Raw genomic sequence first — 25,712 nt, 5'->3', positions numbered from 1 at the left:
CTAATTTGACTTTAACACTTCTAACCCTTAAAATTAGTCAAAATATCTCTTTTTCAACATGTTATTAGTGCAAAAATACCGGGCTAGGAGTCTGAGAATTTGGGCTTTTGTCTCAGACACTAACCTCTGTGAGAATTTGGTCAGTTATTTCCTCTCTTTCAGTCTGTTTTCCCATCCATAAAATGTGGCCTAGACAATTTCACAACTACCTCCAGTTTGGTCATTCAGGGTCATTCTGGGTTGCTGAGAGTCTTTGTAGTAAAGAGTATTATTGAAGTGAATTTTCTGGCCCCCCTAGAGTCCCTTAAAAGGATTATTTCGTACAAGGGAGGATTGTTACCCAAACTTCTTTATCCCCTCAGCATATTTTTCAGGAGACCTATGATGGAAATATGTAAGCATGGGAACAGAAGAAGAGAACAAAGGGAAGCTCGAGTTTATTATCTCCTTAGATCTACTGTTCATCATTCATCCCTATCCCTCTTCCTGCCACAATCCCTCCACACCTTTTCTGTCTGATAAATTCCTTTGCAATGAAACTCCAAATTGCATCATAAGGAAAGAAGCTGTCCCTATTTATTCCTCCCAGACTGTATTTGATATCTTTTTCCTCCCCTCACCCCTAGTGCCTATTTGTTGAAAAAATGAACAGTGTATTAGCTGCTATTTAAAAAAACCTAATTTTAATCTGTGACTCAATATAATAGAATTGTATATATTGTTTATGCCACAGTCCAAATGGGTTTTTGGTAGGAAGCTTTCCACATAGTGATACAGGAATCGAGGGTCCTTCCATTTATAGCTTTGCCATCTCTTAGGGATTTTGAGTCCTCCACTAAATTCTCTGAATCAGGTAATCAAGTAGGAGAGAGAGAGCAATCCAAGACAATCATAGGAGAATTTAGGAGCCAAGCTGGAAGTGGCATACGTCACATGTCCCAATGTTCCTTTGGCTGAGGAAAACTGCATAGAGTTCTTTTGGCCAGAACTACACATATGTTCCCAACTTCATGGCAAAGGAGGCTGGGAAATGTAGTTTTCCTGAATACTCAGGAAAAGGACATAATATTAGAGACCAATATTGTCTCTGCCACAAGCTATGTGCACACTCTACTGTAAATCTGTATATACGTATTTATTTTCTCTTCTGGAATGCTTTGAGGAAAGAAAAAGTGACTTATGTCCCTATATCACCAAACATAGGGTGGGTGCTTGATAAATGTTTGCTAAACTGAGGTATATTGTAGGAACCCATTTCTTTAGCTATCGTCTACTCAGTTAGTTGGGCATAATTACCATTTCCCAACTCAGCTATCGTATCCAAATATTTGCACGTGATTTACGGATAGCCTGGCATCTCCCTTATACAGCTATAAAAAAAAAAATAGTGCAAGTCAATTCAACAAACATTTGTAGTACATTTACTATGAGCTGGGCACTCTGCTGTTAGCTACGAGAATACAGAATTACTGCCTAATATTTCAGTCTTCAAGGTTCTATGGGTGTCCAGAGGAAAAGCAGCCTAACTGGTAGAAAGCTTTGTGACCGATTGTATCTAGACTATGGGCCGGTGAGGAGACCCACATTTTAAAGGATGAGTTAGGAGTTTGCCATGCGGAAAAGAGGTTGATGGATATTCCAGGCAAATGAAGCAAGATGCACAAAGATCAGAGATATGAAATGAATGCATGGTGCATTCAAAAATGCCAGACCTAGATCATAGGCTAAAAGAGGAGGCATGGTGAAAGGACGCTGTACTAGGGTAGGTTGAGAGCATCATGTACAAGGCCTTGAATGTCACTGCAAACAGTTTAGAATTTAACTTGCAGTTATAAAAGGCAATGGGTGTATGTTAATTAATTAACATTAATTAACATTAATTAATTCGACAAAGATTTATTAACCTCTTACTGTTTCTCAGTCTCTATGCTAGGTGCTGAGGAGACAGATGATTACCAAATCAAAACAGTCAAGCTCCCTGCCCTCAAAGAACTTACCTGTCCAGAGGGCAGGTCACATTTACACTGAGGGCTTTTCTAAGCTATACATGCCCAAGCTTCTGCTAGGATACATTTCCTTGGTAGAGACACCTTTAGAAAGTCTATCAATTTTGGGAGCCTCAGAGTTCTCTAATGTATGCTGAAGATAATGCTAAGTTCATTATGGGGTTATAAACAGGGGAGGGACAAAATCTAATCTATGTTTAAAAACATCATTTTGCTGCTAGTGATAAGGGTAGACTGCAAACAGACTCTTGTAGAGTCTGGGAGGACCAAAGCTTACGTTCTCCTTTAATGAGAAGCCAGTACTTGTCCTAAGAGTAGAAAGGCAGAAGGACTTTCATCTTTGGATATTCACTCCTTTGCAAATCACACAAGTGCCATATACAGTGCTCTCTTAGTTATCCAGTGCTGCTATAGCAGAAATACCACAAGTAGATGTCTTTAACAAACAGAAACTTAATCTCTCATAGTTTAGAAGGCTAGAAGTCTGAATTCAGAGCACCAGCTCTAGAGGAAGTTTTTCTCTCTCTGTCATCTCTGGGGAAACGTCCTTGTCATCAAGGTTAAGAGCTCAGCTGCTAACCAAATGTTCAGCAGTTCAAATCCACCACCTGCTCCTTGGAAGCCTATGTTGTTGTTGTTAGGTGCTGTTGAGTTGGTTCCAACTCATAGCGACCCTATGTCCAACAGAACGAAACACTGCCCAGTCCTGCACCATCCTCACAATCGCTGTTATGCTTGAGCTCATTGTTGCAGCCACTGTGTCAGTCCACCTCATTGAGGGTCTTCCTCTTTTCCACTGACCCTGTACTCTGCCAAGCATGATGTCCTTCTCCAAGGACTCATCCCTCCTGACATGTCCAAAGTATGTAAGGTGCAGTCTCACCATCCTTGCCTCTAAGGAGAATTCTGGCCTCTAAGGAGCATTCTGGCTGCACTTCTTCCACTGGAAGCCTATAGGACAGTTCTACTCTGTCCTATAGGATCACTATGAGTCGGAATTGACTACACGGCAATGAGTTTTTTCATGTTAATCCTGTCTGATTAACATAAGGGACAGCTTACCCCCATATGGGATCATAACCATAGGCATAGAGGACAGGATTTATAAAACATCACAAAATGGAAGATAATCAGATCATAAAATTGAAGACAACCACACAACACTGTGAACCATGACCTAGCCAAGTTGACACATATTTTGCGGGGGGGGGGGGGGCAAAATTCAATCCATAACACTCTCCCCTCTTCTCATTCTCAGTATTTATAGGGATCTCAAAAGCTGTCTCATAGGTATGCATGAACAAACCCAAAAAGTAGTTCATTTAGCTCTATGTAGGAGTGCAGTTCTACTCTGACAAACATGGGGTCACCATGAGTCAGAATTGACTCAATGGCAACTGTTTTTTTTTGTTCCCATCTTCTGCTTTCTTCTCTTTTAGATGAGTATCACCCTGTCCAGCCCCTTCTGTATCTGCTGGAAACTGCCAAGTTGGAGATTATCTGCAAGCAGAAGGCATCCGCCATGGAGGAGGAAGGCTGGAATTGGAACTATAGGAGGAGATAAGGGATTCTAGTGACGTAAAGTCAATAGAGGGAGCTTTCCAGATGGGGATGGGGTGAAGGCATTCTAGGAAGAGGGCAACCACATACACAAAAATGGACAGTAATAAAAAAGCATACAATGTCCAGAATATAGCAAGTAATTTGACATTGGTGAAATATACACTATAGACGAAATAAGGCTAGCCAGGAGGACAGGAGCCAGGTCACAAGGGACTCGGACAACTGACTAAGAAATTTTGGTATATTCTGGGAATAATGCTGGCCCCTGAAGAATATTAATTAACAATCAAATTTGAATGTTAAAATGATCATTTTGGTGAGAGTGAACTAGAGCAGCACTGATCTGCCAGGCACTCTCCTAGGTACTGTGGGCAAAAAGATGAACAGCCAGGGTCCCTACTCTCAAGAAACTCACAGTTTCATGGGAGAGGCAGATATCTTCAGGAGATGTGGGGGGAGGCACACAAGAAGTGGAAATTCTATAAATCACATTCATTGCTGTCTTCAGCAATGCAACTCATTCCCCAAGAAATCTCTTTCTAAGCGATATGGTATTCTGCAGTGTTTTTCAAAGTCTTTATTTAAATTGAAGCCATTTTCTCCAAGAAAATTTAGGTGAAAGTAATAACAAACAGTTGAAGAGAAGAGGTCTTGTTCTAGTCGGACCAGGAGGAGGCAGAAATCTATCCTGGGTTAGCCTCTTAGAACCTATAGAGCTCAGGTGCTCCGCCATTTGGATGCTACTGATCTGATGGCAATAACTTGGGCTTCAGGGTCCAGTAGGGCTGATTTTTAATTTCAGCTCTGCCACATATAAGGAATGTGTTCTTAAGCAAGTCAGTTAACTTCTCTGAGTCTCAATTTTCTCATCTGAAAATCGGGTGAGTGATATCTACTTCCTAGGGTTATCGTGAAAATCAAATGAGATAATAATTGCAAAGTTCTTAGCAGAGTATCTGGCACCTAGTAAGCACTCAGTAAATGGCAGCCACTATCATCATCATAACCACCATCCTCTTATATAATTTAGCAGAGCGTTCTCTAAAAGTGAGATCAGCCGATCACTTAAACCAGTAAAAGCCTCAGCTCTTTGATGAACTTATCAAAGTTAGTTCCTCAGCTATATAATTTGAGAAGATCAAATTCATAAGCATTCCCAAACTGACCAAGTTTTGATTGGCTATAATCTCCAAACTCGCTAGAGAAGAGTATGCAAATCAGTTATCCATGTAAGATTTATAATAGGAGAAGGACCCTTCTGAGAGAAGAAATACTTGCTTTTGCTATTCCAGATGCCTCTTTCTGGATATGAGAGCTGTATTCACTTCCAAAAGTTTGCTCAGTGTACAAAGTAAATCCAGTAGATCCTCTACATCTACTCTCATCCAAGTTGAGGTTCAGCTTTATGGCATCACCCATAGTCTGATTCAGTGATTCAACTGCGATCCTCAAGCTCACCAGATACTGCACCTCTCACTGCCAAGGCCTTGGATAACACAGCAAATACTGCCCAGTTCTTATCATGCATTCAATTCAACACTGGGCATATGTCAAGATATTTTAGATACGTACATCAGATTAAGTAAGGCCAACTGCTATAAAAACAACCTCCGTAATCTTGGTGGGTTAACACAATTCAAGTCTATTTCTTGCTCATATTGTGGTCCTGTGTGGGTTGGACAATTCAACTGGGTGGCTGTCCTCGAAGCAATTACTCAGGTATCCAGGCTCCATCCATAGAGTGGCTCTGCCACGTAGACACATAAGATAGTGCAAGGAAGATCGTATAAAACCTTTCATGGCCAAGCCGAGAAATGCTGTACAATGCTCTGTTCACAATCGGCTGGCCATAACCCAGTCACAGGGCCTGGAATAGGCAGGGAGATAAACTCCTGCCACGTGTCCAAGGATGGGAAATGGGGTTGATGATCAACTAACCAGATTCTGCTTCAGGTATATAAGAGGCCTTTTCTAGTAGAGTCTACATCAAAATTTTCTTTTCCTGACTTCCAGGAAGCCCACTACTGACTGGGCCTATCCTTGCTCCAGACTGATAAAGGCAGTCTTGTTGAGCAGAATCAAGGCAAATTTAGTTACAGACTACCACAATTTGGATTCTTTGCCAAGACTTGGCATTTTCTACACTTTCCACAGAAGTTTACGAACTATCCACCTCTAAGGGCGAATCATTTTTGTAAAATATTGGCATTCTCAAAGGGTTTCTGGCTCTAGATTATGGGAATATTTTGTGCTGTCCTCTATATACCGACACCATTCCCCTGTCCCTTCTTTTGGGAGGCCTTTTGTCATTCCCATTGTTGTTGTTGTGTGCTATCTAGTTGATTCCGACTCACAGTGACCGTACATGGCAGAGTAGAAGTAGAACTGCCCCATAGGGTTTCTTAGGCTATAATCTTCACGTGAGTAGATTGCCAGGTCTTTTCTCCCATGGAACAGCAGGTGGGTTCGAACTGCTGACCTTTCTATTAGCAGCCGAGGACTTAACCATTGCACCACCTGGGCTTCTTACTGAGATGTTAAAGGTGCTAAAGTGTTGTTTTGTTGAATGACTGACAGAATGACTGATGAACAAATCAAAAAAAAGGGGGAGTATTTAGTAGTCATCCCAACCACCTTATAATTTCCAGACTAGCTTTGGAATTTGGAGGAAAGGGGCTAAACACTCTGCATGTCTCATCACATTGACCTTCTACCACAATTTTGAGGGCAAACCTTTTCATTGCTGTTTTATAGACAAGGACACTGAGGCCAAGGTCACTCTGTGAGTCAATGGGAGAGCTGGCATTTCAATTTGCATCTCTGAGCTTAAAGCCCCTGTTCTTTCCACTCATGACACTGCATTGCCTCCCTATTGGTAGGCGAAGCAGAATAACAACCTCTTCCACATGTGCCATTCTTTAGACTGTCCCAGCCGCTTTCACAGCCAGAACCCCCTTTGTGCTGGCATGGCAGTATCACTGGAGTGACGCACTGAGCCCTTTGCTTGGCGGCAGAGCCAGCTGCAGAGGCACAGCCAACAGCTTTCAATCAAAGGAAATCCTGAGAAAACAGCTTCAGTGATCTTCTGGGGATTCACCCCATCATGGTCCCTGGCAGTAAATAACACATGAAAAGAGGCCAGCTTGTGCCAAGGTGGACTTCAAAGAGGATGGAGTGACAGTGCTGGAACCCTCCGTTTGGCATTTGTGCTGGCTGCCCATTTGAGAAGTTAATTCAGAAAGTGGGATGAAGGGAATTCCTGCCTCCCCTGCATCTGATTCATGGGAACTCTGAGCCTGCATTAACAGGAGGGAAGATCAGCTTGCTAGTCTGTAAAGAGCATTTTCCCAGCTCCAAGCCTTAGAGCTAAGCCTTGGACTGCCACTGTGATATGTGTTCTGAGCTAGTCCCAAACAAGCGCAAACACAACAGACTGCTCTGATCAATGCAGTGGGACTGAAGGATGGAATCCAAAGCGTAAGCCCTGAGAACAGAAAGTCCCAGCACTTGCTCTGTGCGAGTTGCCATGAGCTCCAGCCATGCGTCTCTACAGCCAAGGATGGGTGGCCCCGAGCAGGAAACTCTTTGGCAGGCTTCACTGCGTGCTTTGCCTGCTGACAAGAGCACAGCCTGGCCTTGGTTATTGCCCTTATAAAACAGCCCAAGGAGGATGTGAGCCAAACGTTTTAAATGTGCCTGGAAGGAAAATGTTAACTATGAATCCATGCAGTATAACAGCACAGTACAACCACAACAACACACAACGCTGCTTGCTGAGGAGGAGCCAAGGAGGAAACTGCAGTTGCTGCCCAGGCTTCCTGTGGCCTCTTCCCTTCCTCTGCAGCAATCCCACGGGTGCTAGGGCTGCCCTGACTTCCACTTTTCAACAGAATCTGAGAAATGGGTATTTTTGTGGCTGTGATTAGAGTCATGAAATTTTCCCGACTAGGAGAGCCTTTACTTATAGCTTGCGTGTATGAGGACATTGGCGGTTCAGTAGTAGAATACTCACCTTCCACGTGGGAGACCAGGGATCCATATCTGGCCAATATACCTCATGAGCAGCCACTGCCTGTCTTTCAGTGGAGGCTCGAATGTTGATATGATGCTGAACAGGTTTCAGTGGAGTTTCCAGACTGAGACAGACTAGGAAGAAAGGTCTGGCAATCTACTTCCAAAAATCAGCCAATGAAAATTCTATAGATCATAATGGTCCAATCTGCAATCAGTCATGGGGTTGGCATAGGACCAGGCACATTTTATTCCATTGTATATGAGGTCGCCATGAGTCCAAACTGATAGCAGGATGCTAACAACAGCAATAACTATTTGCATATAAAAAGAGGAAGAATTTGAAGCCTATAGAGGTCATCAGCAAATGTTAGCCTTTCTAATTAAAATTCATTCTGCATGTTTCCAGTCCACATTTTGTAGAGGAAAAATAATGAGGGTAGCTCTTCCATATTTAGCGCCTACTGTCTACCAGCACTGTCCTAGGTACTTTTCTCATATCTTACTGAATCCCCAATACCTCCTTTAAAGGAATATTATCAGTTACCACTAGTTGCCATCCAGTTGACTCCAACTCATAGTGAACTCATGTATGTCAGGGTAGAACTGTGCTCCATAGGATTTTTTTTCTTTTTACATATGATTTCATTTATTTTGTTGTTGTTGTTGAAAATATACACAACAAAACATATCTCCATTAAGTTTTAATGGCTGATTTTTTGGAAGCAAGCCTTTCTTCTGAGGCATCACTGGGTGAACTCAAACTTCCCACCTTTTAGTTAGCAGCCAAGTGTGTTAACCTTTTGCATCACCCAGGGATCCCAAAGGAATATTATCACCTACTTTTTAAAGAAAGACATAAAAGCTGTATATGTTTGTGCAAATTTCTAAATTTGGTGGTTACAAAGTATTGGAACAAGCATTCAAACCTGAGTCTTCTTGACTCCAAAGCTCCTGTTCTCTTTGTTGCATTAAAATGGTGCTTTATGTTACCCCTCTAGGCTATTTACATGCAATTTTTTCTAATAACTCTAATGAAGATATTCAAAAGAGGTAATTACAACAATCCTCACGTACCTTCATGACCAAAAAACCTATTTCACCCTATTTCATGGTGAAATCCTAGAAGCATTCTGTTTAATATCAGGAAAGTGTCAAGAATGCCACCAGTAACATTAAAACTCATTATTTTTGTTGATATTTTAGTTAATACAATAAAGCAAGAACCAAAAATAAAGAATAGAACTTCTGGGAAAGATACATAAAATTACTATTGTTATTATTGTGCTGTAGGGGAGACTTACCAGCGTAAATTAGTTTCTCATTCAAAAATTTATACACAAATTTTTTTGTAACATTAGTTGCAATCCCTGCAATGTGTAGGCACTCTTCCCCTCTCCCTTTCCACCCCGGCTTCCCTGTGTCCATTCATCCAGTTTTCCTGTCCCTTCCTACCTTCTCAGCTTTGCTTTTGGGCAGGTGTTGCCCATTTGGTCTTGTATGATTGATTGAACTAAGAAGCACATTCCTCACATGTGTTATTTGTTTTGTAGACCTGTCAAATCTTTGGCTGAAATGTGGACTTTGGGAATGGTTCAGTTCTGAGTTAGCAGGGTGTCCAGGGACCATAGTCTTGGGGATTTCTTCAGTTTCTGTCAGGCTAGTAAGTTTGGACTGTTTTTGTGAATTTGAATTTTGCTCTACATTTTTCTCCCACCCTGTCTGGGACCCTCTATTGTGATCTGCATCAGAGTGATGGGTGGTGGCAGCTGGGCACCATCTAGTTATTCCAGGCTCAGGGTGGTGGAGGGCTGTGGTTCATGTGGCCCATTAGTCCTTTGGACTAATATTTTCCTTGTGTCTTTGATTTTCTTCATTCTTCTTCACTCTGGACAGGATGGGACTAATAGATGTATCTTAGATGGCTGCTCACAAGCTTTTAAGACCCCAGATGCTACTCGCCAAAGTATGAACTATGTTATGCCAATTGACCTAGCTGTCCTCCGAGACCATGAAATTATTTTTTTATTAGTGACTATATAGTATATAGTATAAGGAGCCTGGTGACACAGTGGTTAAGAGCTTGTCTGCTAACCATAAGGTCAGCAGTTTGAATCCACCAGCCACTGCTTGGAGACCCGATGGGGCAGTCCTACTCTGCCCTATAGGGTCACTATGAGTCAAAATCAACTTGATGGCAACAGGTTTATTTACACAGTTTAAAATTATAAACAGCAGGAAAAAGTATTAAGACTAATAAGAAAGCTCAGTCAGTTGGCCAAATAAAATTAAAACCAATAACTCTTCTATATAACAGACCTTCCATATTAAAACATAATGGAAAAAGGTTGATTTTTTTACATGTTAAAATATACAGCCAAGTAGCTTTAATAAAATTGTGACCACTTGAATGAAACTGTAAAGTTTTAAAGAGACTCAAAACAAAAACAAACAAAAAACGAAGAGATATTTTAAGATCCCAGATGAATGGAATAAACAAGGATACCAGATCTTTTTAAGTTAATGTATAGGTTTTTTTTATAGGTTTATCATAGTATCAGTGGAGTTTTTACATTACGAAAATTATGGTAAGTTATTCAGAAAATGGTGAATAGATGAGTACAATAGCTAAGGGCAAATTTAAAGCAAGAGAAATAAGAGTTTGCCCGCCAAAACATGATACTACAATCATTACTATAGAATCGTATTGTCACAAGACTGGACAGATATATCAGTAGAACAACACAGATAGTTCCAGAACAATCTTAAAATACTGTAGAACTTAACGTACGATAACAATGGAAGCAGCAAAATTTAGTGCACAAGAGGTAGAATATTCAAATTATATTGGGAAAAAGTCTAAAAGTATGGGAAGAAAAGAGCCTTTACTTGATCTTCATCTCACATACCCATCAATTCCTCATGCCTTACAGGTCTATGTATAAAAAAGGAAAAGGAATTATTAAAAAATGAAAATATTAAAAAAAATAAATATTTAACTTATCTTGGAGGTAGGGAATAACTTCTAAATATAAAATGAAAGTAATTGCAAATAAGAAGACATTAATCACAAAAAATAGATTCTTTACACAAAAAAATACAAGAGTAAAAGAAAAATAAGAAACCGGAAAAGCATTTTCAACGAGTATGAATGACAAGGGTTTAATATTTAAAAGTTAAAAAATAAATGTTAGAAATCTTTAAAAAACAGATTCCTAACACCTGTTAGTATTACCATACTAGTAGTTGCTCATCAGCCCATTCTTCACCAAGCACAAACACTCATTTAGTTGCTCTATATCCGTTATCTCATTTAAGCCTTATACTGTGGAGTTGGAGTTACTGTTCACATGTGAAAAGTGAGAATATTGAGACAAAGCGAGGTTAAGTTATCTGCACAAGGTCACACAGCTATGCCAAGAAAATGAAAAAAATAAAAAGGCAGATAGGAAATCTGGTTTTACAAAACCAGCCTAAAAGTATTCACTTCTAAATATCACCCTGTATAAAAGTGACAAAAGGCAATGAACACCCATTTCACAGAAGAAGTAATCTACTTGGCTAATAATCATACAATAAGTATTCAGTCTGTTCTTAATGGAAGACATCCAGGAGATAACATTTTTAGCTATTAAAATGACAAAATGAAAAATAATAAGAATCAATCACAATCAATGCTGGTGTGAGTGTGGTAGGATAGACTGTCTCATACATGGTTTGTGGAGCAAAAAAATGACAAAACCTTTCTGGAGCAGAAATTGGCAAGATGAATCAAGAGGCCTAAAAAATGTTCTTACCCAATAACTCTACTTCTAGGAATTTACACTGAGGAAAACCATCAGAGAAGCTCATAAAAATTATTTTATTTACAAAGAAATTCATTGCAGTACTATTTGTATTATGAAAATGCAGAATTGAAAGTAAACTTAAATTGTGAAATATCTAGAACATGGGTGTCGTAGGTTTAATAATGGCCCCGAAAGATGTCCACATTCTAAACCCTAGAACGTGTGCCTACGTTGCCTTCCATGGCAAAGGGGACTTTGCAGATGTCACTAAGTTAAGGATCTCAAAATGGGGAGATTATCCTGGATTATCCGGGTGAGTCCAATTATCTGGGTGGGTCCTTATAAGAAAGAGCTAGGAGTGTCAGACTCAGAGGACACCATGTAAAGAAGGAAGCAGACGGAGAGGAGGAGATAATAACAGAAATAGAGGTTGGATTAATGTGGGCCCATGAGCCAAGGAATATGGGCAGCCTGTTCTTGGGTGTCATGGTGTCCTTTACAACTCATAGGGACCCCGTGTGACAGAGTGGAAATGCCCCATAGAGTTTCCTTCATTGTAATCTTTACGGAAGCAGATTGCCAAGATCTTTCTCCTGCAGAGGCTGTGTGGGTTCCAACCACCATTCTTACAGTTAGCAGCTGAGCACTCAACTATTGAGCCATCAGGGCTCCTTATAAAAGCTGGCAAAGGACAGGAAATAGATCATCTCCTAAAGCCTCCAGAAGGAATGTATCCCTACAAACTCCTTGACCTTAGACTACTGAGATCAATTTAGAACTTCTGACCTTCAGAACTTGAAGATAATAAATTTTTTTTGTTATTTTAAACCACTAAATTTGTGGTAATTTGTTAGACCATCAATAGGAAACTAATATATTGGAGTACTAAATAACCATTAAAAACGTTGTTTTGCTCACTGAGCTGCAGCATCCACGCTAGAGCACAGATTTGTGGACGTGCAAGCAGGGACGAAAATAATTATGGGAAATCCCTGCCTCCAAAAGGATTCTGAGACAGTAAAGCACATAACGTGTCTCAAACCTCATTGTAGGTACTTCACAAAAGTTAGCTCTCTTTGCTTCTCAAACTCCGTTTCCCTCCCCAACCCCCTTCATAAACATATGGGCACCTCACTGGGGTGGTTTGGCACCAGATGTCTCCTCATCTCTGCTTTCTTTACTCCATTTCAGACTCTTGGGTGAGTTGTCATGCCTGATATGGTTGATTTCAAAGCCAAGTTTAGACGATGTGAATAATTAAAATCATGTAACTTAAACTCTCAAGTGAAACATTTCTGAGTCCTGCGCACAGAGGAAACTTGAACGTTGAATTGGAAAGGAGAAGCCAAACCGCAACCAAAGGAAAAAGGCTACAAATCCAGCATTTTAGGTACCACAGAAAATTAAGCACAGCAGGCAGAAAGGCAACAAAGTTTATCTTGAGCCAGAGCCAGGGGTGAGCCAGGAGAAAAACAAACAGACAAACAAAAAATCTCTAGCAAAATGTACTATTCAAGCAAGTTTGGGGACTCCCGTTAAACCTTTCACACGGCCCCACCAGGTGATGGCTTGTCGTCCAAGGCCACTGAGCAGATGACCATTTGCAGACATAACTGCAAGGTCACGCATTGTCTTTAAATGCAATATTAAATTAAAGGTCTTTGGGGAGACCCAAAATAGTTCACGTTGGGATCTGTGGTTATCCTGGTGCCTGTACCCTTTAATTCTGCAAATGCATGTGCTGAAAAACTTAACAAAGATCCCTCCCGATAGGCATGTGGCTCTTGTGGGATCCAAGAGCTCCTTCCGTCAGACTTGCATTTACACACACCAGCACACCCACAAGGAAAATATACCCACACTTACTGCACACATACCCACGGACACAGATCCACATGGACGCACTGGCACATCCTGACACACATTCCGCTATTCATACGCACACTGACGCGCGCGCACACACACACACACAGAGGAAATTCAAGAGGGGAACGTGGAAATTCAGTGTTAAATATAACACCCAGGAATTTCTTAAAGGGATAAAAAAAAACATCTGAGGAAAAATCTTTTAAGCATCCCCCACCCCCCTTTGGTTCCACCCATTTTTCACTGTGCGTTGCAATATTTACCATAATGGCCTCTGTTGGGACTGGAAAAAATTCAAACACTTGTGAAACCACGTTTCCAGAAATACAACTCAAACATACGCATTGGAGCAGGCTCCGAGGTATAAGCAGAGTTTCCGCTGAATATTAAGGTAAGTCACCAAACACAAACAAAAAACCAAATTAACGTCATTCATGAAGCTTATTACCTTCAGTTGCTAAGGAAAAAGGAAAAGAGAAGGATAAATGTTAGCATAGTTGCCAATTATCTTGCTTCTTTAAGACAGTGGCTATTGTATGGGTCACCACATTAGAACATACATATAGCAACATTTAAAGTAAATTATTTTTCAAAGACCCACTCATTCCATATCCTGTGTGCCCGCTCTCTGTCAATCACCACTGTAGAAGCTTCAGGGTCTTCCTCCTTCACACTCAAAACATTTGTTCTTCACAACATTTATCAAGGATGAAAAAGAGGGATTGCTATTTCTCCTACTTGGCAAAAGAGGAAATGGAAGTGAATCACTCCGGAAGTAAGAGGATTCAAAGGCAGGATGGGACTGGCCTGAAAACTCTGTTGGAACAAACTGTCCTTGCGCTGGGCCAGCTTTCACCAGCTCCCACGTGCAGTACAGAAATATTCACTTCCCAGCTGGAAAAGGGCCTGGAAAGTACATGAGCTGCCTTGTTAGGCTTAACTCTGATGGCCAGAGCAAAGCTTTACATCTCCAGGACTGGCAACAGTTTGACCTGTAACCAATGCTTGTTTTTTTTCCTCCCCTCAACCAACCAATAGGAGATGTTCTGTGGCTGTGCTGGCAAAACTGCACAGCACAGTTGGAAGGGGTGGTTCTGATTTCAGCCTGCCAGTAGCTGCCTTGGGGTCTACCGTGAGGACACACAGCAATGTTGCCGTCATCCTGAAGCAAACAGGTGGTGCTGGCTGGAGGACTCTGCCTGGACCTCGTGCTCAGTGGGCCCACCTGCCTCAGTTCTGGGAGAAGGTGCTAATTCAGCCCCACACCTCTGCCCTTCTTTTCATGAGTGCGCGCGAGATGTCATCAAACACAGCTGAGTCATCTCCTAACCTAGACCTCAATGAGTATCATACAGTCACCAACAATATCTTCATTTTAGGATGCTTAGCCACCATGTTGTCTCAGCTTGATCACTACAACTTGATCACAAACTACTAAATCTATATCTTCAGCCATAATACATGTCTGAGTTCCAGGCTTGTGTCTATGACTCCTGCTGAACATCTCTACTTGAATGTTCTATAAAAAAAAATAAGAACCACAAACTCAGCATATTAATAAACAGAAATTATCTGTCCCCAAATCCACCCCCCCCCAACAACAAAAAAAAAAAGGTCTATATTCTATAGAGCAAGGGTCAGCAAACATTTTTTTATAAAGACACAGATAGTAAAGTTTTTGGTGTTGTGGGCCATGTGGTCTTTGTCACAACTACACAACTTTTTCATTGTAGTGTAAAAACAGTCAAATACATAAATGAGTGCACTTGGATATATTCCAACAAAATTTTATTAACAATACAGGGGGCGGACTGGATTTGTTCTGTGGGCGGTGAACTGATCACTCACTCACTGAAGCCAGAAGCTCCTGAATCATTGTAGACTCTTTTTTTTCCCCTAAGCTCTTACAGTCTCCAATTGTTCACTAAATCTTAGCCTTTACTTTTTAATTAGATCTCAAATCTCTTTTCCTCAACTCTACTACCATTGCCATTAGGTCAATTACAGTGATACATGCTATTACTTTATTATATTTATTGAGTACTACTCTCTGCTTTGGAAACCCTGGTGGCGTACTGGTTAAGAGGTATGGCTGCTAACCAAAAGATCAGCAGTTTGAATTCATCAGGTGTTCCTTGAAAACTCTATGGGGCAGTTCTACTCTGTCCTACAGGGTGCTGTGAGTCAGAATCCACCAGACGGCAAGTGGTTTTACTATCTGCTTTGAGCGAAAAACAAAATGTAATATCTGGGCCCTGTCCTGTGGCATCTGCTACTTTTTTTTTAAGTAGTTATTTACTGAGTACCTACTATGTGCCAAGCATTATACCAGCTACTGAAGATTCAGTGATAAATAAGAAATGCATAGTCCTTCCACAACAGTTTCTATAAAGTAAAATGAATATTATGTTAAAGTTTATAAAACATCTCAATTTCCTAAAGTACCTTGAGTTTGTCTACATATCAAAACTCCTCAAAATTAAAAGCTAAGAGAATATTTTCAAATATTTACTGAAAAGGCATTTTATGTGTACTCGAATATAGAATATACATATATATGCATACAGACATATATATTCAAATATATATTATATATAATGTATAAAATATATTCATATACATGCTAAATATGTGTAAATATATATACATTCAAATATATATTTAAATGTATCATGTATTATTATATACATATATATTCTATATTTGAATACAAACTAGTCTTTCATTAAATGTAAATAGAAAACAAAAAAGCAAAACCATTTTACTTATCCAAAGAGTAAAGTGTTTGTTATTCTCTAGTAATCTCTGGAACAGGTATTAAAGGACTTAAGGATATTCTTACCTCGCCTCTCAGGACTTATGAGTGTTCTTAATATCAAAATTGGTTGTAGCAATGGAAATCGCCAAATAAATTTAATTCATTGCAGAAAAGATCATGACATCACACTAAATTTAAAAAACACTCCTATTATAGTAGTTACAACTCCAATATTACAAATAAAAGGGGGAGGTGAATAACATATAAGCTCCATTTTTTATTAAAGACATACCAAAGTACCTACCTTCAGAAATGGCAATTGGGATGCTTTGAGACACGAAAGCATATCATATTAGGCAGAAATTGGGTCTTTTTTAGGCTAGAGTAGGGATGACCTGGGGGATTATAATGCCTGTATTAAAATAAAAGGCTGGGATATATATATATATGTGTGTGTGTTAATGTTATGTATATAAATATTTTATATATATACACATATATGTGTGTGTGTATATGTATATATAAAACATTTGTCCTTTAACATAATCCCAAGAATGAAAGCTGAACACTGAGGAAGGGAGGCTCAACTCAAAGTGAGTCTTTCCAGTAGCTGGAGCTGTCCATAAGTGGAACCACCTTCCTGGGGTGTGGGTGCTAGAGGTGCCCAGGACAGGCTGCATGGCCTCCTGGTTGGAATGTATAGTGAGGGCTCCAGCAATGGCTAGACTTGCCATCCTCTGAGGCCTCGATCACCCTGAGAGCCTATGAGGTCTTTAAAGATGTCTTTATGCATAGGAGCGTAAGTAACCATAGAGATCTTCTCTTTCACCCAGGCAGAAATGGCACGCAAAGTAAAAAGAGAAACGTGCTAGAACGTGTTCCTTTAAAGGAGGCATTCAGTGAACACTGTAAAATAGTTGATTTGAAAAAATATGGGTGCATGCTTAACGCTCACAATAGTGTTTGCTACTGGGCCAAAAGAATAGATTCCAAGGTTCAACGTAGGTTCCAAGGACATCTTCCAGCATCTGATCATTGGGAGAGTAAAGCAGATAAGTTCATTGTGTTGGTTCAGAATCAGACTCTCTGAGTTCAAATCCTGACTCTAGATTTTACCTGATGTAGGACCATGAGTGTGTTGCTGTCAATGATAGATTTTATTATTTGTTCAATATATTCACTGGGCTTTCCCTGCTGGAGTAGCTTACTACCTGCCTCATTAATGTCAGGCTTGGCCATGCGATTGCCTTGGCCAATGAAATATAGACGGAGGAACATGGGTCACTTCTCAAACTGTAGGTTTAAAAGCCATTGCATGTTCTGCCTTCATAATATTCCCTTTGCCAGGACACCAGCAAGGTGACAGATAAGGATTACTCTTTCAGTCTGGATCCCAGAGAGAAGAATTGAAGTTAGCCTACAATGTGCATTTAACATGACAGGGAAATAAAGCTTTCCTGTTGGAAGTCAGTGAGATTGAGGAATTTGTTATTGTGGAATGACTAAGCCTACTGTTTAATATACCACTTAAGAAACCATTATCAGTTATACCTCTCTGTAAAATGAAGATAATGAAAACATGTATTTTAGAAAACTGTTGGAGTAAATGATTTAATTCATGCACATTTCCTGGAACAGAGATTGGCACATGGTGAGCACTTATTAAATGTTATTCACTACCGTGACTACACCATACAGAATTCTGAGATAAATTCCCATGATTTCCCATTGTGGGTGTTGCAATTATTGCCTGGCACACCAGGAACAATCACCAGTAACAAGGAAGAGGCCGCGAATAAGTTAATTTAGCAAGGCAGTTCAGAATCAGTTTTTCACAAAGACATTTCATCACTAAAATAATGTGTGAAGGCAATGGGCACTCTCACCATGCTGGGAGTCAAGAGACGCAAGCATTAGTATCTCCCACTCACTGAGCCTCAGTTCCCTCCGCTTCAAATGCAGGATTAGGCTAGATGGCTCCCAACGCCCCTGGTAACTAGTACGTCCAACGCCATTCTTGTGGAATACATTTCAACATTACAAACAACACATTCAGAGAATGAAATAGAAGAAGGCAGCCCTGCAGTGCATTTGTTTACTCTTGTTCAGAAGTGGTGGAAATTTGAATTCCAGGTGTCCAAGCAAAGTTCTGGAACCCAGAAGGGTCTGTAGCATACCCAGGAGATACCCCTCCTTTCATAGGCGCCCAAGCCTTGCAGGGGATGGCAGGCAAGGAGCCAGGCCATTGCATTCCAGCTTTGTCGGCATTTTGTGGCCGAGTCTTATGGGAACTCTGACTGACATGTTTGACAAACATATTCTACTTGTTTGTGTCCCCTAAGCACTGGCATATGGGTAATAATCCCACACCTGCCACGGAGGGAGAGATCAAACTAAAAAGGCCTCTGACATCTCCAATTTTTACTACTGTGATTTCATAGTCAGACTCTAACCATTCACACGATAGCTGAAACTGTGGGTTTTTGACCACCTTTTTGACTTAGGTAGATAGATCTTCTCTTAAGAACGTCAATTTAAGAGACCTGAAACACCCTATGCCCTAAGGTTGTAATCAAAATGGCTTGTGAAACACTGCTGCTGGCAGTGTAAATTGATAAAAATTTTTTGGAAAGCAATCTTACAATATCTACCAAGAGCAGGAAATAGTTGATCTCATCAGACTATGTGGCTGAACTCCAGAAAATTTACTTTAAGGAAATAGTTCTCTAAAAGGGTAGGGGTAGAGTGTAGGAAGCTAGATATAAAACGAAATTTATTGCAATGCCTTCCATACAGTGAAAAATTAGAAACAACTTTAATATCCTCAAATACAAAATTGGTTAAATAAATCATGTCATATCTCCTCAATTGAATTTAATGATGTAGTAAATAAGATTGTCATTTTAAAACTGCATATTTATATGGAAAATGTCTATGACATAGGGTTAAGGGAGAAAAGCTGAGTGTACCGTGTCTCTATATGAAAAAGAAACAACACACTTGATTTATTAAAAGGTTAGAATAATTTGTGTTTTTTTAATTTTATTAATGTTTGATTTCTGGTGTGGTTATACTATTGTATAATAAATAAAACTTCATGGTTAGAAAAAATCTGAGAAGAATCACATCATTCTAGCCTTATATTTAACTTGCTCTTTTTTCTACTAGCTTCAAACCTTCTCCTATACCGACCAGTTCCTGGAGAAGGGCATCATGCTGGGTAAAGCAGAGGGGCGGCGAAAGAGAGGAAGACCCTCAATGAGATGGACTGACACAGTGGCTGCAACTATGGGCTCAAACGTAACGATGATTTTGAGGATGGTGCAGAACCAGGCAGTGTTTAGTTCTGTTGTGTAGGGTCGTTGTGAATAGGAACTGACTCCAGGGCACCTAAAAACACAACACTGTACTGTATATTCTCTCTGGGGAGAACGTTTTTAAAATTTCAGTGCTATATATAATTACAGCACGATGGGGTTTATGTGTTTGGGGTTTTGGAGAGAGAATGCATTTTGATTTGCATGAATTTATTTGTACTGCCAGTTTATTGCAATGCAGTTTGAGTACTTTTTAAACCAATGCTAAGGCAAAATGGTCATGAGTTTACAAAGTGTGTGACAAGTTTCATCTCTTTCACTTCCAGTCTAAAGTCAATGCTTGTATGAAAAGAAGCTTGGGAAACATCACACAGGCAGAAGGAATCATCAAGAAAAGGCAAATTGTGTCATATGATTCTGGAGTTCCCATCTGCTGTGAAGAAGGCAACTTCGGCCAAATGTAATTTCACTGGCCAAGACATTCTCACAGGTGGTCTTGTTTAGCCTATGCCTGCCTCTTGCAATCTGAGACCCTCTTTTTTTCCTTCTTCTGCCAATTCCCACTCCTGGAAACCAATCCTCTGTTTCAGTGTGAAGCCAAGATTCCCATTACCTCTGCCAAGAAACCTGTGAGAGTGCTGCTTTTATCTTTAAAAGAATGTGCCAGTGCAGGAAGCCAACACCCCTCAGACAAACTTTGACTCAAGTCTATTCAAATGGAAGAAATGATGAAGTAAAAGAGCTGAACAGAAGTTTTTAAAGCACAGCTCGAGAAGACAAAGTAAAGTATTATAATGAAATGTGCAAATACCTGGAGTTAGAAAACCGAAAGGGAAGAATCTTGGCATTTCTCAAGCTGAAAGAACTGAAGAAAAAATTCAAGCCTTTTAAATTGCAATATTGAAGGATTATATGGACAAAATATTGAACAATGCAAGAATCATCAAAAGAAAATGGAAGGAATACAAAGAGTGACTGTACCAAAAAGAATTGGTCAATGTCTAACCATTTCTGGAGGTAGCATACACTATGACTGCTAACCAAAGGGTTGGCAGTTCGAATCTGCCAGGCGCTCCTTGGAAAATCTATGGGGGAGTTCTACTCTATCCTTTAGGATCGCTATGAGTTAGAATCGACACCATGGCACTGGGTTATGCAATCAAGAACCGATGGTACTGAAGGAAGAAGTCCAAGCTGCACTGAAGGCATTGGTGAAAAAAAGCCTCCAGGAATTGACGAAATACTAATTGAGATGTTTCAACAAACAGATGCAAAGCTGCAGGTGCTCACTTGTCTATGCCAAGAAATTTGGAAGGCAGCTGCCTGGCCAAATGACTGGAAGAGATCCATATTTGTGTCCATCCCAAAGACAGATGATCCAATAAAAAAAAAAAAATTATGAAACAATATCATTAACACATACAAGTAAAATTTTTGCTGAAAGTAATTCAAAAAGGGTTGCAGCAGTACATCAACAGGGAACTGCCAGAAATTCAGGCCAGATTCAGAAGAGGACATGGAATGAGGAATATCATTGCTGATGTCAGATGGATCTTGTTTGAAAGCAGAAAATACCAGAAAGATGTTACTTGTGTTTTATTGACTATGCAAACTCATTCGACTGTGTGGATCACATCAAATTATGGATAGCATTGTAAAGAATGGAAATTCCGGAACACTTAATTGTGCTCATGTGGAACCTGTATATAGGCCAAGAGGCAGTTGTTCGAATAGGACAAGGGGACACTGTGTGGTTTAAAATTAGGAAACGTGTGTGTCAGGGTTGTATTCATTCACCATATTTATTTAATTTGTATGCTGAGCAAATAATTCGAGAAGCTGGATTATATGAAGAGGAATGAAGCATCAGTGTTGGAGGATGACTAATTAACAACCCGCTTTATGCAGATGACACAATCTTGCCTGCTGAGAATGAAGAGGATTTAAAGCACTTACTGATGAAGATCAAAGACCACAGCATTCAGTATGGATTACACCTCAACATAAAGGAAAAAAATCCTCAGAACTGGACCAATAAGCAGCATCATGATAAATGGAGAAAAGATTGAAGTTGTCAAGGATTTCATTTTATTTGGATCTACAATCAATGCTCATGTGAGCAGCAGTCAAGAAACCAAACGAGGCATTGTACTGGGCAAATCCACTGCAAAAGACCTCCTTAAAAGATTAAAAAGCAAAGATATCACTTTGGGGACTAAGGTGTGCCTGGCCCAAGTTATGATATTTTCACTCATCTCACGTGCATGTGAAAACTGGACAATGAATAAGAAAGACTGCGGAAGAATTGATGCATTTGAATTACGGTGTTGGCAAAGAACAAATCTGTCTTGGAAGAAGAAGTACAGCCAGAATGCTCCTTAGAAACCAGGATGGCGAGACTTCATCTCAGGTACTTTGGACATCTTATCAGGAGTGACCAGTCCCTGGAGGACATCACGCTTGGTTAAGTAGAGTCAGCGAAAAAGAGGAAGACCCTCAGTAAGCTGGATTGATACCGTGGCTGCAACAATGGGCTCAAACATAGTGAGGAAGGCTCAGGACCAGGCAGCACTTTAAAGCTATCGTACATAGGGTCGCTATGAGTTGGGATCGACTTGGTGGCATCTAACAATATGGAGAAGGGGTGTGGACAGAGTGGAAGGACTTTCTGGGTCACATGGATGGGGGTTAGGATCTCAGTTCTGCCCATTGTTCAGCTTTGGAATCTTGGCAGAAGTCACTTATGTTCCTAGAGCCTTAATTCCCTCTTTTTTAAAATGATAGTTGTGCCTATTTCAACCAAGTTGTCACGATGATTGAGATAATGTGTGCAAAGCATCTGACACATAGTAAATACTCAGTAAATAGTATCTATCATTATTATCACAAGTGTTTCATTTAGCAAGAATAACTAGTGCAATCTATTTGTTAATATATGAGCTGAGCCAACCCACATGACCAAAAAAATATAAACTGCATCATTACTCCATTTTGATTTTTCTTTTTTTTCTCTAGTGACTTTAATTGACCAGTGCTTAGCTCTCCACATAATGGAAATTGTAAGGACTAATGGGGAGAGAAAGAGAGCCCTGGTGGCATAGTGGTTAAAGTACCCGGCTGCTAACTGAAAATTTGGCGGGTTGAACCCATAAGCCACTCCATGGGAGAATGACGTGGCATTCTGATTTCATAAAGATTTACAGCCTCGGAAATGTTGTGGGGGCAGTTCTACTCTGTCCTATAGGGTTGCTATAAGTTGGAATCCACTTGGTGGCAGTAGGTTTTTTGGTTTAATAGGTAGAGAAGGGGGAGAGGTAATAATAAGAGGGGAGGTATGGGCTAGGTAGTTTATAATTTATCAATATAAGAAGCCACATAACTTGATTTTTATTTTAAAAACCTGATTGTAAAGCTAAATAAATACTGCTTTCATTGAGACTTGAAGAAATACTCTGGTTTGTCTTGTGGCATTTGATTAATACTTTCAGATCCATTTAGTTTTAGCTTTTGAGTGCTGAATCTTTTCAAGATGCTCAATTAGTGTAGCCATGGGTTTTGTTAGAATTTTGACTGCCCGTCATTCAACTCTCCTTCTGATGGAGGGAGAAAAGGGAACATTCTTTATTACGTACTTTCTTAACGGTAACTGAAGGACAATCTCCCCTCTCTTCCTGGCAGCCTGGGCATAGGTACATAACCTAGACTGAACCAAAGATAGAGTCCCACCAGGAAATTAGAGGTGGGACTAAAAGACGTGAAAAAACAAGAAAGGTTGGAAATGATGGTGCTGGCGTGCGGTGGGCATGGTGCCCAGTGTGCCCAGTGGTGGCAGTGTTGAGCGACAGTGTGCAGTGGTGCAGTAGTGTCTACCAGTGGTGGTGTGGTCACAGTCAGGTTGCTATTGCTGGCTGGCTTCCAGATGCTAGTCGAATTCTGTTTGTTCACTAAATCTACTTCTTTGAGCTCCCATAAATTACAAAAATCTATTTTTCCTCAAGACAGTTGGATACCATTGCTTGCAACCAAGAAGGCTGGCTGACACACCATTTTTCTCCTTGTGAGTCATCTCTAAAATCCTGTGTCTTCATTCCCTGTGGATCCTACCCAACCTGGATTCCTTATATATAATTTCCAGCAAGGCCTCAATTTCAGTCTACATTGGCCTCCTCTGTTGGAAATTATCAGGATTAAGGACTTGCTCTTAGGGGGCAAGGTTGAACCAATGTTGAACCAATGTTGAATTAGATGACTAGTTTTTATATGTTGATGTTTAACTGTGCTCATGCTTTTCCTAGACTTAATAGGTTGTTTGGCCCTGTGCCTCTTCATTTCCATTATTGCATTGCATCTCTTCCCCTCTGTTTACAGTTTCTAATTTCTACTTATATATTTCATGTTTGGTGTATGTTACAGCTTAATTGTGTACACTAGGGCTAAAGCAAAATTCTTTTAGGGCATTTAATACACCTTATTATATATTTGTAAACACAGTCCTCATAACTTTTTGGTTGGTTTCATCTCATTTTGTAGAATTCAGCCACCATACAGTGCCCACCAAATGTAGTCACCCTGCCAGAAATGAGCAGAGGGCTTGTCCTAGTCAACAAACATAAAAACCACAGTTCAAAATGTCTGACTGACAGGGAGATCCATGTGGAGCCTTTCAGGAATGAAATTGGGTTTTATTTACTAAAAAATGAGTCTTCGGGGATTCTTCCTCTTCCTGAGTTTTCTACCCTGCTCTATAAACTGGGAAGTAGCATCCATTCATAAATATTAGAAAGTAGCACCCCTCCTTCCCTTGATTTTAGACTTCTCACATCCCAGAGAGTTCCCTGAGGAGTCTCAGCTTTTCTCTAGCTCTTTTTTTGGGGGGGGGAGTGGGGGCAGGGTGGTGTATGTATGTGTGTGATGTATTCTGCATCTGCTTCCAAGTGGAGGTATACCTGGGTCAGAGCCCAGAGACGGCCCCAGAGACCCACTTCTCTCTGTTCTTACTAAGAGGGCTTTTACTGCTGAAATGGCCATGTTTCCTTGAAACTAGCTAGCCGCTAGTTGAGTTAGCTTGGTTACAGAGCTAAGGCAACTCATTTGAAAGTCTAGACTTAGGGACAAGGTGGAGGAACCTTGTTCAAGCCACATTCTCTGATTCAGAATTACAAGCAAAACAACAGTTGTTTGGATTCTCTTTCTCTCTGATTTTTCCATCGGTTGCAAACACAATGTGTGTGTGTGTGTGTGTGTGTGTGTGTGTGCATGAATACACCCAGTGAGGTTGGAAGAGTTATAGTGAAAGATCCAAGTAATTTCCTTGTATCAAGTCCCGACTGTGACACAGAAGTCATTCCAAATTGAGAGAGATAAAAAAGGAAAAGCTTAATTTGTTCTCCCTTTCTCTGTAATGCTGAAAATCCTGTGCTATTTCCCTGAATCTTTTCAGTGGCAAGATGACTTTCTCCAATGATATGTATTAATTTCTTTGACATTTATTTAGCACCTACTCTGAGGTGGACACTGGAGTAGGCCCTTGGAATACAAAGCTGGCTGCCAGTGTCAAAAGGTGGCACTGGGGGAGGGAAAGCCACATTACGAAGGACCCTAAGTGTAGTGGTGAGGAATTTTGGCATGACCCTGAGGTACTAGCTACTTGGTATATCAGCCGTGTATTTAGCAAAGCAAGTCTAGGACCTGTAGCATGCCTCTGAGTTGCTCCCCAAAGCCATGGAGTTTCACAGATCTCACTTAGGGTCAGTCTGTGTGAGGAAGAGGCTGAGTAGGAGGGCCTTGGGTCCCACCAACATCAATCAGGGCATCTCCACTTGTACTTGAGTTGTATATTAATGTGTTGCGTAAGAATTCTTCTGAAGAAAGTGAATTTTAGTAAAACAAGGTAGAAGCCCAACTCTTACCTTTTAAGGTTAAAAATGACTGATTTATAAGACTCCCACTGAGGACCATTCTACAAGTAACTATCTTTAAAGACTTAGTTTATTTTATACGTGAAAGTGTGACTCTCAATTTACATCTGCAGGTGCACAAGAAATATCACTTTTCTGACTTCTCTTTAAATCAAATTTCATATGACTCTGAGCTGTCATTCTACCAGGGTGGCAAGAAGCCCAATCTTGGTCATTAGTAGTAGTCCCCTTCCTTTCAAGGTCACACCTTCTTTAGTGGCCCCAAAGGGGATGGTTCTCTAGTTTCCAGTCTACTATGGTTGTCATGAACATCTTCACTGTCTGAGGCAGAAGCAGCTCCTTCATGGAGCTTCCATGGAAGTCCAGCTACTTCCATACTACAGGAGGGTGTGGGACTCTTAGCCACTGCAGTGCCCAGAACCCTGCTTTCTGTGCACACCAAGCAACTAACCACTCCCATGTTTGGTCAATTTCCCAGACAGCAA

This window comes from Loxodonta africana, chromosome 9 (assembly GCF_030014295.1).
Source record: "Loxodonta africana isolate mLoxAfr1 chromosome 9, mLoxAfr1.hap2, whole genome shotgun sequence".
NCBI lineage: Eukaryota > Metazoa > Chordata > Mammalia > Proboscidea > Elephantidae > Loxodonta > Loxodonta africana.
Note: the sequence above shows the minus strand (reverse complement) of the source record.